At 41.9% G+C, this 16,177-nt stretch overlaps 1 long non-coding RNA gene across 3 annotated transcripts in view; it reads right to left on the bottom strand.

Moving 5' to 3' along the window:
- Positions 1 to 2,551: 2,551 nt before the first annotated feature.
- Positions 2,552 to 16,177, bottom strand: part of LOC127687459 (uncharacterized) — a 52,491-nt gene continuing 38,865 nt past the window's right edge. For 2 of the 3 annotated variants that reach the window (XR_007978391.1, XR_007978390.1), the window contains 2 exons: positions 9,089 to 9,205; positions 2,553 to 6,509 (listed from right to left, as the gene is read on the bottom strand). This is a non-coding gene — a long non-coding RNA (uncharacterized LOC127687459). Of the gene's footprint in view, positions 6,510 to 9,088; positions 9,206 to 16,177 lie in introns of all 3 variants that reach the window. The other variant, XR_007978392.1, reaches the window with a different exon arrangement.

The following is a 16,177-nucleotide window of genomic DNA, read 5'->3' as shown; positions in this document are numbered from 1 at the left end:
AGGTCTGATCAGTGATCAGGATGTGCTAACACACATGTGGTTGGGTGTGCAGGCTGCTGCTGCTTCTGACCTCCTAGAACATTCTCGGAGGCATGGTACAGGGTCTAGGGCAGGAATTCCCAAAGAGGTGCAACCCCTGCTCAGATAACTAGAGGCTAGGGTCTTTTCAGCTCTCATACACCTACAGTATACACAGTCAAGAAGCAATGGCTCTCTAGCTCTACCCCTGACTCACAGTTTTCAATTAACAGATGCTAGGGAGACTCCTGTTTGCAAGGGAGCTTGGGAAATGTAGTCTGTGAACTTCCACCTTTAGATACTGACACCATGTCTTGCACTGTGTGGGGACTCTTGAAGGTACTGTTCCTAAAGATCTTACTGGTATCTTCGCAGTTCTTTTTGCAGCATCTTTGTCAAGACAGAAATAAAGTTTAAATAAGTTAATCTGTTGCCAGGCAACTTCACTTCCGTTCAGCATTCTTTGTATTGCTCCAAGCAAAATTGCTTTATTTCTTCAGTGGCACAGAGTTCTGGAAGGTTTCAAGGAATTACATACACACCTACCATACTGATAGGATTTCTTTTATGGGGCAATACTCCTTTCTAAAAATGTGCTGATTTTTATGACATCGGCCAGTGCCTCCATGAAGTTAACAGAAGGAGTGTGCCTGTCTCCCACCTTGTCTACTTTTAGGAGGTGCTGTTTATGTGATCTATCTTGTAGACTCTTCATTTCCTGCTTTGAAAATCAAGTAAATTTTATGTCTTGGATAGAACATCAACTTCTCTTGCTTTTCAATGAATTTATAGTAAGTGTTAATCATACTTTACTTTCATATCTATTCCCTGAGAGGGGGGAAATACCAAAGCTAGTTAAAAAATCATGATTTTTTGGATGTGAACACTCCAAACCAGTTGGCTGCTGTCTCTCATCTTTACTTGGGGAAATTGACATGCAATCGCTCCATGCCTTCTCTGCTTCTACCTGAAGCTACACAGAGAGACTGAATGGATTCCATAGGTTATCCCACTGTCAAGGGTTGCTCTTCACAGAGATTTTCATCTGTTGAGATAGCCCTGGGTAGACTTTGCCGTTTTTTTTCTCCTTGTAGCTCATTGCCCTAACTATAAGTGAAGGCATGAGGGGCAGAGAAGTCCAGTGACCTTCCTGCCAGAGTCAGAGCAGCTGCTGTCGGAGACAGGCATCAATCCTAGGGCTGTTGGTGCTCATAATACAGAACCTGTCATGCTACTAAGATGATAGCACTCAGAGAGCTTGGGTGGTGTCTGCTCTCTACACAACCATGGCACAGTTGCTGAACTATAAGAATGTTTGTGTTACCCACTTTCTAAAACAGCATACTCTTGGTGTTTGCTCACAGCTATACTCACTGTGACACTAACTGAAATACTTTGACATGCCCAGCTACAGGATGCAGGTCTTCTCCAGACAGAGGTTCACAGAGCTGTGAATCTTCACCCTTATAACAATGAGTCAGGACTGAAGAACCAACCAGGGTGTCTATTTCAAGGCTTTTCTAAAAGTCTGACCTGGACTGCTCTATCCACTCAACTGCTCGGCTTCATATTTGGGGGAATAAAATGCTCTGTATCATTCTGTGTTCATTATTGATTGCATTTATATTTTCATTGACATATAAATAGGGCACTTTCATTATCTCATGTTTATACAAATATAGCATTCTCCTTTTCCTGTGGTCCTTCTCTAGCTCCCCCACCCCTCCCCCACCTCCTCTCCCTGGCTCTTTCCCTCCCCTCTTCTGCTCTCATGGCACATGTATGCATGCAAAGTTTTTTAAATCTAGAGTCCACATACAACAGAAAACATGATATTTTGTCTTCTCCCATCATCCTCTCTTGTTTTTGCACCCCCTTTCATTATCTTTAATATGCAAGAAACAAGAGGGGGAAAAGGCCTATTTTTAAAATCTCCTTTATATTTATTTTGGTTTTGGCCAGTTTTCACACTTGTACCATTTGAGAGCAATAGTTAAATTAGGGATAAGCATTTCCTGCTATTATTTTGCTTCAGAGGACAAGAAAAGAGAAGCAAGTGTGACCACCATCTGGTTAAGTGTTTTAGGGATCTTCTAATCAAAAATACTAATTTTGGGCTGGAAAGATGGCTCAGCAATTAAAGCGCCTGTTCCTGAAGCAAGGAGTCTACAGTTAGGAAGCCAGACCTCATGTCCATTCCAGGTGAGCATGACAGTCCATTTGAAATTCCAGCTTGGGAAGGCAGAGACAGGATCCCTGGACCAAGCTGTCTGGGGAGACTTCTAGCCCAATCGGCCTGCAGTATCTATCAAAGAGGCTCAAGTTTTCTTGTGATTCTTCTATCTACTACTAATTTAGGATTTGGACAGAGTGACCTGAAACAGTATATTTCATTTCCTTTAGAACCAAGGACCTGTTTATATCCTCACAAATCTCTTGCATGATAAGGAGCAGATTCTGGCAAGAAAAAAAGATGCCCTTTAGAGGCGGAGGGCAAGCATTTAGATAGTTACTATGGTCAGGTGTCTGTTGCCTTCCCACTCACTTAGATGCCATAGCCTTTTGGAAAAAAAAAAACAAACACATTTCTGTTTATTTAATTGAAAATATTCTACACATGTAAGCTAACAAGCATGATAGCAGCCAGCATTCACAGCTGCCCCCCCACCCCCCTTTTTTGTTTTTAATTAAAGTGGACTCTGCCCATAATTTTCAAATTATTTACAATTCTTGAGGGCCATAGGCAGAATAAAACTCTTGGTGTCAGTAAATATTCACTCAACTGTTTGTGGATGTTGGTGAGTGTGAGGAATGGGGAAAGGGTGAGATTACTGATGCGCTTTTTATGATCCTGATTAACATTAAAGGGACGTTAGGATCATTTTCCTAGTTTGCAAGCTGTTAGCTTCTGGAGTTGGCTTCAGTGAGCTCAGAAACCATCTTCCTGTTCACTCTATCTGACAGACAATGGTTCTCAGAGATGCTGACTCCACACTGTTATAGAGGGTGGGCTGCTTACAAGGGAAGCTAGGAGAAGGATAGTGTAGAATAGATGGCAGCTCCAGTCATGTAGAGGTTCACCAGTCACTGAAGCACCAAAGGCATCTTTTTATCCCCAGAGCCCCACAGTACCACTGAATACAGATTCAGCAAACCAAATGGGTATTCTCTTTGCACTCTGGACTAAGGGTCAGAGTTTCTCAGTCTGAAAGCCACAAAGCAGCAACTCATGAGGGCCTCAGAGAGGGCATGGGGCTTTCAGGCTTTCAGTCTGTCCGTCCACTCTTCCTTCCTTCCTCCCTCCCTTCCTTCCTTCCTTCCCTCCCTCTCCCTCTTTCTTCCCTTCCATCTTAGCTCTCCACATGCTTATTGTGACACCTGGATAAGCATTTAATACACATGTGTTTCTCTAACTCAATGTTTAATGAGAATCACACAGACTTTTCAAGAGCTTTAGAAGAGATCAAAGGACCAAAGCAAACATTCCTGGGCAGGGGCTGGGGGTGGTCAGTCCTTGGGGAGAGCTCACATCCAGCCCTAGAAGTATCCTTGCCTGTTAATGGCCCAGGAAATGTCTTCCATGCAAGAAAGAACAGCTATCCCTTCGGCTGATATATAGGACAGGCTGTCAATTCAAACTCAGATTTTAAAAATGTTTCCTTTTGCACTGCATCCCCCCCTTCCTGCAGCAATCTTTCTCACTGTATGCCCTCAGCCAGCTTGTTTCTATTCCATAGCACTCAGCTCAAACCTCACCTGGGGGAGCTCATCATTCACAGCAAGTGCTTCTGCTTCTGCTCTCTCCAGAACTTTCCTATAGCTCTTCGAGGGAGAATTGTAAGAGACTCTGCCTTATTGATTTCCCCATCCAGCTCAGTACCTGTAAAGAGTTCTCCCCAGACATTAACAACTGATTAAATCAGGGGATGAATGAATAATTGAGAAGTTCTTCTCTGCATTTGAATTTCTGGTAGATGGAAGGATTCCAAGACTGTCTCACCTAACTCATTCACGGTTCCCAGTAAGACAATCATAAGAGACCCGATTTCTAGAATTTTCAAAATCTCCCGAGCTTTGGGGTCAGAGCCATGGAATACATCTGAAATAACAGACCTGTTGCTACATGCCCAGCTGTTCAACAGAATTATGGTGTGAATAAACTTCTTCCAGGTTCTCAGGTTATGGGCCAGTGGGCGTGACTTCTCCTAAGGAGCTGCGAACAAATGTCTGCTTCCACAGTTAGGGCACGGACAGCAGACCAAAGAAACAATTACACCTAATTATAACTTAGTGAATGAATGAGGCTGCTGGAGTTACAGGCAGATATACAGATGATTCCAAGACAGCTGTAACTGAGCTGTCCCACCTAGCACAGGGTATGTCCCCAGAGCTATGGCTGCCCTTTGACATACCTGCTTTAAGTTCTTGAATGTAAAATTTCAGTTGTGGCCCTCTGCACTCGGCTTAATTTTCTTGTAATTTCTAGTGTCCATTTTTAATGCTTTTCTTTGTTCTTGTAGAAATATCTCTGTTTCTGCCTCTCTCTTGCTTTCTCTCTCTGTGTGTTTGCGTGCATGGTATGTATATGTGTGTGGGTGTGGGTGTGGTATGTGGTATGTATGTATGTGCATATGTGTGTGTACCTGAGTATGTGTAATTGTTTGATATACATCTTTATAGTCCCCAGATCCTCCAAACATAGTTACAACTGTATTCTCTAAGATATATTATTTTTTTAATTTTATGTATATGAGTGATTTACCTGATGTATGACTGTATACCACATGTGTGTATGGTGCCTGCAAGGTCAGAAGAGGGGATCAGAGCCCCTGAAACTGGAGTTATGGATGGCTTTGAAACACCATGTCAGTGCTGGGAACTAAACCCAGGTCCTCTGTAAGAACAACATCTCTTCTTAATTACTGGGTCCTTTCTCCAGCCTCTGACAATTGTATCCTTTAGTTTTTCACATAGCCCCACAACCTAATCCCCTGTCTCTGTTTTCTGGTCCAGCCTCTGACTCTTCCATTCCCCATAGCTGGAGACATCAGAAGTGCAAGTTCTCCTTAAGTACTTCTGTACCAATTCATGTCCTAAAACAATCTGAGATGTGACCTGCAGGATAACTTTTAAAGCTTCTGCCCAGGTGCTTCCTGCTGGGTGGGCTGTGGTGGATCTGTGGCTTTCGATCTAGACACAGCCAAGTTCTATGGAATAAATTTGCATAAAAAGTTTATGCATAAAAAGTTAGCACACCCATGAAGATGTCCAAGGCCAATGCCCCTGGCAGTATGGAAATGTGAATGCCTGTTTCTGTCGGTGAGAGATTGCGGTGCCGTGTGTTTTGTTTAGAACGTTGTATTGAACCCTTGATGTCTTTCTTCCCTCTGTTCCCTGCACTCGCACCTGTTCCTGTCCTCAGAGACTTGGTCACATTTCCCAGAGCTGGCATCTGTAAAGCCATCGCTATGATGATCACTTTCTCAACTTAGCAACACATCAGCTGTGACAGCGTTTACTCTGTTGGCCTTTCAGTGACGTGGCTGAGCAAGTCCTTCCCTGATCTAGCATTTCACACAGCTGAGGTTCTAGCTACCAGGGAAGCCAACAGGAAGGAACTGTGGAAATTCATTTCGACGTACCTGTGTCAGGTTCCTATCCAGGGATAGCCCAAAACTAATGTCACACATATACCCTAGTCCAATCACATACTTGACCCCAGGAACAAGCTTCCACGAGACAGTGGGTCTCAGAGTATCGCCCTGTGAGAGGTATTTCTATGGAGTTCCCTGTGAAAAACAAGCTAGCTGTTCATGTTCCTGTGTAGCTATCTTTAAGTTCTTCTGAGAAGCCAAAGGGCCACGGTCCCAATGTCCCAAGTCCAAGGTATTTAGTTACTGTTAATACGGCCCCATTCAGACTACTGTGCTGAGGACTGACCTTCAGGCTTGTGGTTTTGTTTTTTAACTCCAGGCTGGGGATTGGAACAACAAGGTTAACCACCTGAAACAACAGAATTTGCCTAATCTAGAGAGCGATCTATCCCCCCACCAGAGCTCTCTCTCCATGTTATTTTTATTTTTAAAGGGAGTTAACATTTAACAGGAGTGTTAGCATGTTCCCACTGCTCTGAATGGGTCTGTTTGTTTCCACTTGAATCTCCCTTAAACTGTTGAGCCTTGCCTTCCTCTGGGTTCAGAGAAATCTGAGTATTAATAAGGACCAAAGACCCCTGCAGTTTGAAACTGTTTCTCTACCATGTACCCCAGTAAATGGTTTCTTAAAGCATTTAGCAACTCTGCAAGGCTGATTAAGAGTTGACGAGAAATGCTCCAATTGGCATGATGATGGTCTTTAAATTCCTATATGAAAAAAAGGCATCGGCAACCATCCACTTTGTATTGAGCACCTTGGAAAAATGTCCAGGGATGAGTGCTTCTTCTTGCCTTGGTCAGCAGCAGCAGGACCTGAGCTTCTGACAGATGCTGGTCCTACAGGGAGAGATGACTGAATGAGTCTGGGAAGAAAGCTTAGCCAGAAAGCCTGCTCAGGGGTGAAGACCTGAGCCTGATCCCCATAAAAAGAAGCCATGAAATACATCAGACATGGTGGGCCAGCCAGTCTAGCTAATTCACCAACCCCATGTCCCAGAGTCAACCCTATCTCAAAAACAAAACAAAAACAAACAAAAACAAACAACAACAACAACAAAAAAAAAAAAACCCAAAGTGGAAGACATTAAGGAATGATCCTTAAGGGCGGCCTGTAGCTCCCATATTCACTTATGAACTCAAAGGAGCACCCCTCCAACCTCCCCCACCATTCTGGGGTAGGACCTAGCAACACTGATGGGCAGATGGCTTAACGGGTAGTGATCACTTGTCCTGCAAGCCTGAGCACCTGACTTTGGATACTTAGGACCTACATCAAGCCAGGAGTCCTTCTGCACTTCTGTAATCCCAGAGCTCCCATGGTAAGAGAAAGGGAGACAAATGCTCTAAGAACTCAGGGACCAGATCTCCTGGTGCATGCAACTGTCAACAACAGAGCCTGTGTCAAAAAGGTGAAGGATGAGGCCTAATATAACAGCCTAATGCCCTGTCACATGGGCAGGCACTCCATGGCATGTGTGCTTCCCTCACGCATTAAACACATACGTGCCTGCCTGGTATACACACACAATGTCAATAAAAACATGGTCCATGGGCTGTGGATGGCTCTACAGATATCAGGGATGAAAACTTTCTATCTCTGCAGTTGGAGTAACGAAAACAGCTGACTCTCCTTTCTCTGAATCAGCTGAGCACTTTGCCAGGAGTGAAGTATTGCAGGAATTTCACCTTGAGGAAACGGGTTACACTAGGCACATTGATTGAGTTTCTGCATGTTAGTTTTAGCTTCTTGGTTCAGTTCTGCATATTTAGTTCTTAGCTTTATTAGGAACTGGGGGAAAATGCCAATTTTCTTTTTGAACTGAAACGTAAGAGTAGCAGGCAGCACATGGTCATGGGACAGCTTGTAAGCATCCAAGGGAAGGACAGGGGGGTTGCTTTAGAGAAGTCATTCATGGCGTTTTTGCATTAAGCCCAGCCTGGCTGTAAAGCAGGTTCTTCCTTTGGTGAATCCTACATGCTATTACATTAGCCACATGACCTATGGGAAAGAGAGACTAACTCGAGGGTTTGATGGGAAGAACCAAGTTTTGTAACTAGTAACATTATTTTCAGGACTGGTCTTTCCAAGTATGATGTTTGTAAACTCTTATTTGGATTTTTACATCTTAATATCTAACTTTGTGATTGTTTCTAGCAAACGCAGTTATGGACAAAGCACAATTGAAAATAGAAAAGTTTAGGAAAGGGGACAAGAAGTGAGCTAGAGAGAAGCTGGTAGATGAAGGAGTTGAGGTGACAACTTTGCTCTTTAAAAGAGACACCTGGGGCAGGTGGGGATCAGAGGCAGGCGGACCCAGCCTGGAGGGAGGCAGTGGGAGCGAGACAAACCCCTTCCTCTCCATTCACACTCTCTAGTGAGCATGCTAAGGTGTGGCTTCTTCATCTTCAGCATTCAAGTTTAAAGGAGAATTTGGCAAATAGGAATTAACCCTAGATATCCAGAACCCTAACATTTGAAAATTCCTTCAAATAAGGGAGCAACACCCACAGGGAAGGTGGCGCTCAGCTAAAGAGGGAAGTGGAGTGAAGATTCTGTTTTTACAGTCAAGAGAGCTGAAAAAAATATCAAGCCATCTGTGACTCACTCTGGGTAGCATTAACTGACTGGAAAATCAGGAGAGAGAAGAGAGAGAGTCCAGCTGACTCACATTAAGTTACTTACCCAGTGATAAAGATACAATCATCTCTCTTGTAAGTTATCATCACTGAATAACCAACAAGAGACCCTTGATAACCCTGACAAGGAAGTTACCAAGAGATTTGCAGGGTATGGTTGTCATTAGACGATGTCCTTTTGCCCTTTTTATGGTCCATGCTTATGAGCCGTCTCTGTCATTGTTGTTGTTGTTGTCTTGACAGAGTTAAAAAAATGGCCTAAGTTTAGAGGGAAATTTAGGTCTCTGTGGAACACACCTGGGCTTTGCTGACATGCACACCTAGATAATAAGATTCCAAACCTTCCTGGTTCCTGTTCTTCCCCATTCTGATTGTAGAGTCTCTGTCTATTTGGGCATCTTTCAACTCACCAGGGATGTCTTATCAAAAGATGCTCAGGGCTGTGGAGATGGCTCATGACATAAAAGTGTTTGCTGCCAAACCTGGGAACTGACCTGTTTAATCCCTGGAGCCCCCACTGTGAAGGAGAATATCCACTCCTATAGGTTACCTACCGGTTACCCTCCAACCTTCCTACACATGCTGTGGTATGCTTGCACATGTGCACATGCACACACACACACACATACACACACATACACACAAGATAAATATGAAAGGGAAATGCCCCTTTCCATCCCTAACCATTTACAGGGCTAAGAAACTCACAATTAAAGTTTATAAAAATTGGACCAGGTTGTTAAAATCTAAGAGAGAAAGGGAGTCACTGGCATTTTTACCTCCAGGCAGTTTCCTAGGAAAGATACTGTTTGATGGATAGGCATCGGTAATGTTAAGTCCACAACAGTTTGTGCAGTGGGTCCTGTGGGAGACTCAGTCCTCTGCAGATGGTATGACTGCAAGAAAATCACCAGAAAAGCAAAACTAAGCTGAGACCATTGTGTGACCTGACAGAGAAGATTCATCTGTTCTGAAAGAAGCTTTCCCATGTTATCTCTGCACTTAGGATTGTGTTCCCAGTAAATCATTCATAGGAAATCATCCATGTTAAATTTTCTGGCACAATAACCTTGACATGTTAAAATTATAAAGTTAAAGACTTCTGAGATGAAAATCTCATTTTTAAAAAAATTCTTTAAGGTGCTTAGGTTTTAAAACACGATGAAAATATAAAATCCCCATAAGTCAGATGAAATATGTATAAGGCTTGGAAAATTGAATTTTTAAAACCATAATCCTTGACAATTACACCTTACTCCTCTAGAGTTGTCTAATTTTTTCTTTGCTTATATCCTTTGTCTCTTTCAGAAATTAATCCATTATGCAATAGAACCATTACATTGTCCCCAATTTTAATGCATTAATTCACATGGTTTATGCTAGCTGCTACCATGATTTATTTTGAATATGGAAATGCTTTATCTTTTGCTTCTTTTCTTCTTCCTCTCTCTTTATTTCAGCGCAACTTTTAAGTCATAACAAAGTTCTTGGTACATTGAGATTTTATCTAGATCATATATTATTAAATGTTTACAGTTGTTTTATTTTTTCAGACACTTAATTTTTAAAGATTTTAAAATAAACAGTAGTTATGTTAGTTGTTTGGTCGCTGAAATTAAATAGTGCATTATTTCAACTGAATTAAACTGCAGGCTCTGACAGAGGTCTTATTATTTTCAGGGACCCTCTTCTGCACTAAGATTTAATTTTAATGGTGCGTATGATCATGAGTGTTTTGCTCAGTGTGGGTGCTTAGAACTCAAGTCCTCTGTAAGAGCAGCAAGTGCTCTTAAACCCAGAACTGTCTCTCCAGCCTGGTTTTTCAGCTGACCTTGAATCCATTCCTATCTGGAGATGGTGACATCTTAATTGTATTTGATTAGCATATCACAAGTGTAGTGCCTTCTACCTTTACTTCTGTCAGAGTTTAACAAGGCCTTTGTCATTATTCTTTATGAATGTTAAGAACATTCACTACCTCCTCATGGGAATTCTGTGAAATAGTGTACATTCCTTTTAAAATTAGCATCATTATGACACCAGGCCTTCTTGTTCAATAATTATTTTATTTGCTTATATTCTTCAAATATTTTCATCACAGATCTCTTGTACTTTTCATGTGAATGTCATGCCTCTGTGTGTTTATGTGTGTGTGTGTGTGTGTATGCGTATGTGTTTGAGTATATAGGGTCTGTGTGTATATGTGTGTTTATATATGTGTATGTGTTTGTGTATGTGTTTGTGAATGAGTGTGTGTGTGTGTGTGTGTGTGTGTCTGTGTGTGTGTGTGTGTGTGTGTGGCCAGAGTAGGGCTAGGGGTAGAATCAGGAGTCTGCTATCACTCTCCATCCTATTTTTTGAGGCAGGGTTTCTCATTGAACCTGAAGCTCACCATTCTGCCAGGCTGCTTGGCCAGTGGCTTCCCTGAATTCACCTGTCTCCATCTTCCAGTGCTGGGATTACAGACCTACAGAGCTATGCCTGGCCTTTATATAAATATTGGGGATTTGAACTTGGGCCCATTCACTATCACCACAAGTGCTCTTATTCTCTGAGTTATCTCTTTAGCTCCTTAAAGCTCATTCTTAAAGGTTTTATACTCAGGTATCATGTTTTTTATTGAGTATAATCTTCATTTACATTTCAAATACTAAAATCATTCCTGGTTTCCCCCTCCTCAAAAACCCCGGGCCCCTCCTCCCACCCCCTGCCTCCAAGTATATGCCCCTCCCCCACCCACTCCCACCCACTCCCATTTCCCTTTGTTGGGGCATCTATTGAGCCTTCACTGGACCAAGGACCACTCCTCCCACTGATGCCTAACAAGGCCACATTTTGGGCTGGAACCATGTGTACCCCTTGGTTGATGGTTTAGTCCCTGGGAGTCCTGGGGCATCTGGGTGGTCAACATCATTGTTCTTCCCATGGGGCTGTAAACCCCTTCAGCTCCTTCAGACCACCCTCCAGCTCCTCCATTGGGGACACCATGCTCAGTCCAATGGTTGGCTGCTAGCATCTGCCTCTGTATGTATAAGGTTCTGACAGGGCCCCTCCAGAGACAACTATGACATGTTCCTTTTGGTATATACTTCTTGTCATCCAAAATAGTGTCAGGGTTTGGTGGCTGTATATAGGATGAATCCCCAGGTAGGGCAGTCTCTGGGTGGCCATTCCTTCAGTCTCTGCTCCACACTTTGTCTCCTTTGTTGCTCCTGTGAGTATTTTGTTCCCTTTCTCAGAGGAACCAAAGCACCTCCACTTCAGTTCTTCTTCTTGAGCTTCCTGTGGTCTGTGAATTGTAACTTGTTTATTTTGAGCTTTTGGGCTAACATCCACTTATCAGTGAATGCATACCATGTGCATTCTTTTGTGATTGGGTTACCTCACTCAGATTGACACTTTCTAGCTCCATCCATTTGCCTAATAATTTCATGAATTCATTGTTTTTAATAGCTGAATAGTACTCCGTTGTGTATAATATACCACAATTTCTGTATCCATTCCTCTGCTGGGTTCTTTCTAGCTTCTGGCTATTAAATAAGGCTGCTATGAACATAGTAGAGCATGTGTCCTTATTACATGTTGGAGCATCTTCTAGGTATATGCCCAGGAGTGATATAGCTGGGTAATCAGGTAGTACTATGTCTAATTTTCTGAGGACTAATTTCTGAGGACCGCCAAACTGATTTCCAGAGTGGTCGTTCCAGCTTGCAATCCCACCCACAATGGAGAAGTGTTCCTCTTTCCCCACATCCTCTCCAGCATCTGCTGTGCCCTGAGGTTTTCATCTTAGGCATTCAGACTAGTGTGAGGTGGAATTTCAGTGTTGTTTTGATTTGCATTTCTCTGATAACTAAGGGTGTTGAACATTTCCTTAGGTGCTTCAGAGTCATTTGAGTTTCCTCAGTTGAAAATTCCCTGCTTAGCTCTGTACCCCATTTTTTAATAGGGTTATTTGACTCTCTGGGGTCTAACTTCTTGAGTTCTTTGTATACATTTTATATTAGTACTCTATTGGATATAGGATTGGTAAAGATCTTTTCCCAATTTGTTGGTTGTCAAGCATCATTTTTAAGGGGGAAAGCTTCCCATCCCTATTACAAGCATTTAGGAAAACTAAAGACTTTATAGCATCATCAACAGATGTTGAACAGAAACCATTTCAAGAGTGTTTGTTGGTTAGTGTATCCTAAACGTCACCAGGTGTCCTAACTGTCACCATGTTATTTTCATGTATTTGTAATTCATCCTGAGATTTCTACAACTATTATGTTCTGCCAAGCACCATTTCACAACATTACCTGTCTGAATTCTTGACATTTATTTCTTTATTTGATAATATTTTGTTTCTTATTATTTTGTGACAACTTCACACATGTAGACAAAGCCATCCTAGTCACCCACACCCGCCATTCCTCCATCCACCAGTCCCAGCTGCAATTCCTCCCGCTAAGTGCCCATCCACTTTCATTTCTTTTTTGTTTTATTTTTGTTTCTGTTTTGTAAGCCAGTGTGCATAACTGGGGGTGCTCACATGGTCCTGGGTGTGAGGCTGGCCACAGGAGCATTAGTTCCTTACCAGTGGCTATGCGCACGCGCTATGCTGTTTGCATGGGTTTTAACTTGTATGCTTGCTGAATAGGCAATCTCGAGATCTCTCTGTCCTTTGTTTTGCTGATAAGTCAGATTACTTGACTGTCTAAAGTAGGTATCTTTCTTTCCTTTTCAGCAGAAACAAGCCAAAGTCATGATGTTTACAATAGGAGATACATTTTACAAACCAGGAAAGCCCCTTCCCCAATGCCAGTAGTGTCACCAGGCTTTGTCTTAGACCAATACCAAGAGAGTGGAGAAAGGCGTCCTGTCTGCAGCATTCCTGCGTCCTGCTCTAGTCTCCTTCTAGGCTTCCACTGGGCTAGTGGTATAGCCCAGTTTTGTTTTGCTGTTTTGTTTTGTTTTGTTTTAATTTGCCCATTGGTGAGTGGGTATTTTAATTATCTAATCCTAGGTAAGGTTCAGCACTTTCCACATATTCCACACCATCTGCACACCTTCCTCTTTTAACGGCCTTTCTTTCTTCCCAGCAAGTTTCCAGTTTAGAGAGTGTTTCCCTTTCTAGTTATTATTTTGGTGCTGGGACTTGAATTCAGTCTTAGTTGTAGAGCTAGCAACTTCTTCTCTGGGCTGTCTTTCACGTGAGTATTTTCTTTGCTGTGCAGGACCTTTTGAGTCTCCTGCAATCCCATTTGCCAATTCTCAGTTTAATTCCCTGAGTGAATGGAGGCCTTTTTGGAGAGTCTTTGTCAAATGCTTATACCATGAAGTTTTCCCATTTTAAAAAATTATTTTATTTACTTACATTCCAGTCATTGCCCCCTCCCAGTCCCCCCTCCCACAGTTCCTCAACCCATTCCTCTTCCCTCTTGCCTCCAAGAGAGGCTCTCCCACACCAGACCTCTCCCTTCCCTGAGGCCTCAGGTCTCTTGCGAGTTAAATGCATCTTCTCCCACTGAGGCCAGACCAGGCAGTCCTCTGTTATATTTGTGCCAGGGCCTCAGAGCAGCCTGGGTATGCTTCTGGTTGGTGGCTCAGTCTCTGGGAGGTTCCTGGGATCTGGATTAGTTCAGACTCCTGGTCTTCCTATGGGGTTGCTCTCCCCTTCAGCTTCTTCGATTCTCCTGATTCAACCATAGGGTCTCCCAACTTACTAGCAGCTGACTGAGATGCGCCAGATACTTACACCCAACCATTGGACTGGAGTGTTTCCCATTTTTTCTCTAACCATTTAAGAATGTCAGGTCTTACATTAATGTTCCTAATACAGGATGAATTGCCTTCCATGGAGTGAGACGTGAGTATCTGGTTCAATTCCTCTACACATGGACACCCAGTTTCCCCAGTCCCATTTGTTGAACAGACTTTCTTTTCTCCAGTGCAAATATTTAGCTGTGACTGTGTTGGTTTACTTATGAAACTTTCATTTTCCTTCAATCATCTACATATCTCCTTTTCTATCGTGTTTGCTACTCTATACTGTAACTTGAAGTCATAGGTAATGGTGATACCTCTAGCAATGTTTTTTTGCTGAGAGTTGTTTTAGCTAATAGGAGTCTTCAGGCCTCTACATGAATATTAGGATTGCCTTTTCTATATCTTTAAAATTTTCATTAGAATTTTAATGGGAATTGCATTGGATCTGTAGATTTGTTTTTGATCAGTCAGTAATCTTACTATATTATGTTTGACATTCATGAGCATAGGATCTTTTGTGATATTTTCAGTTTCTTTTATTTCTTTAGAAATTTTATTGTAGAAATCTCTCATATCCTCAAGTAGCTTTCTTCTGGGCATTTTACTTTTTAAGCTAAGGGAAGTGAGGTTATCTTTCCAGTTTCAGCCTCAGAGTGTTCACTATTGGCATTTAGAAAACCTAACATTTTCTATATTTTGACTTTGCATCTTCCTATTGTTCTGAAGGTGTTTATTAGTTCTAGAATTTCCTGATGGATCTTCAGAGTCTTTTGTGTATGACAGCATACCATCAGTAAATAGAAGTAATCTCATGTCTTGCCTGAAAATAAATTCTCTGATTCTTCCTTCTATTTCTTAGGACTTTAAACCTAAATTCTCATTTGCTGTCAGTGACCTGGGCCACCAATAACAATCTCACTACAACAGTAGTTTTAACCAATGGTGTGGCAACTTCAGTTCTCTCCGTGTGTCTCTGTATCTTGGCTCACCCCCTCCCCACCCCAACCTGCTTTAGGCTGGCTCTCAAATCCCACTACTGTGGGGCAGTGGAAGGCTGTTGGCTTTCTTCCACTCTTTTGACACTTCTGTGAATCTGCAAGTTTAAAGACAAAATATGCTCTCATTTTCTTCTGCTATGTGCTATACACTCACAATGCTTTCTTGAATGCAGAATCTCATAGACATCTCCTTTATGTCTCTACATTTCTTCTTCATTGACTCACACTTCCTATCCCTTTTGTACTGTGCTCTGGAGGAATTTCATGACTTGATCTCCTAGCCTGTTAATTTTCACCTAAGGAGTCTTCTACTTGTATTTCTGCCCCACTAATTCTTACTCACTGTTAATGTTTAAGATCAAAGTGACTATTTAGAAGAGATGGTATTTGCTCTCTTGTCTTTTTAAAGTTACTGTTCTAATTCTTTCTCTATGTGAACTACTTTTTATTCCTTAAACATGCCTTAGTAAAAGATCTATCCTTCATTTAAATTATTTATTTATTTACTGGGTGGGTATCACTATAGAGCCTAAACTGGCTTAGAATTTCCAATCCTTCTGCCTCAGCATCACAAGTTCATGAACTTGCAAAGGTGTGTGTGTGTGTGTGTGTGTTCTACCACATCTGGCTCATTCCGTTATGTTCTTTAAATGTGAGTTTAATAGAGGTCTCTGCTCCTCTGGTTTGAGAGTGTCTGTCCTATATAGAAATGTATATTTCATGAATTTCTGTTTAGATAACACTACTCTGCCCCAGTTTACAGTACTGTTCTGATTCACTTCTTTTTTAGAAATTTCTCTTTTCTGTCCTGGGTTTTGGAGACAAAGGGACAAATGGCTTGTGCATATGTCAATCTAACCTTTTCCCTGCTGCTTTCTAATTAAGTTTTTATGTTTATTATGCTATAATGTGGTCTTTGGGCAGATCTGCCTTCTGTGTGCAGTCAGGAAGTTAGTATCAGTACTATGGTGGTGGTGTTGATAACCACATAGGAACTATTTGAGGAATAAACACAGATCCTAGTCATCTGAAAGAATTTTTTTTTAATTTTTGGAGTTTTGTAAAAATAATAAATATGTATGTGTATGTGTATGTGTGTGTGAGTATGTATGTGTGTGT

This window comes from Apodemus sylvaticus, chromosome 6 (genome assembly GCF_947179515.1).
Source record: "Apodemus sylvaticus chromosome 6, mApoSyl1.1, whole genome shotgun sequence".
In the NCBI taxonomy this organism is placed as follows: domain Eukaryota; kingdom Metazoa; phylum Chordata; class Mammalia; order Rodentia; family Muridae; genus Apodemus; species Apodemus sylvaticus.
Note: the sequence above shows the minus strand (reverse complement) of the source record. Positions and strands in the feature narration are given on the sequence as shown.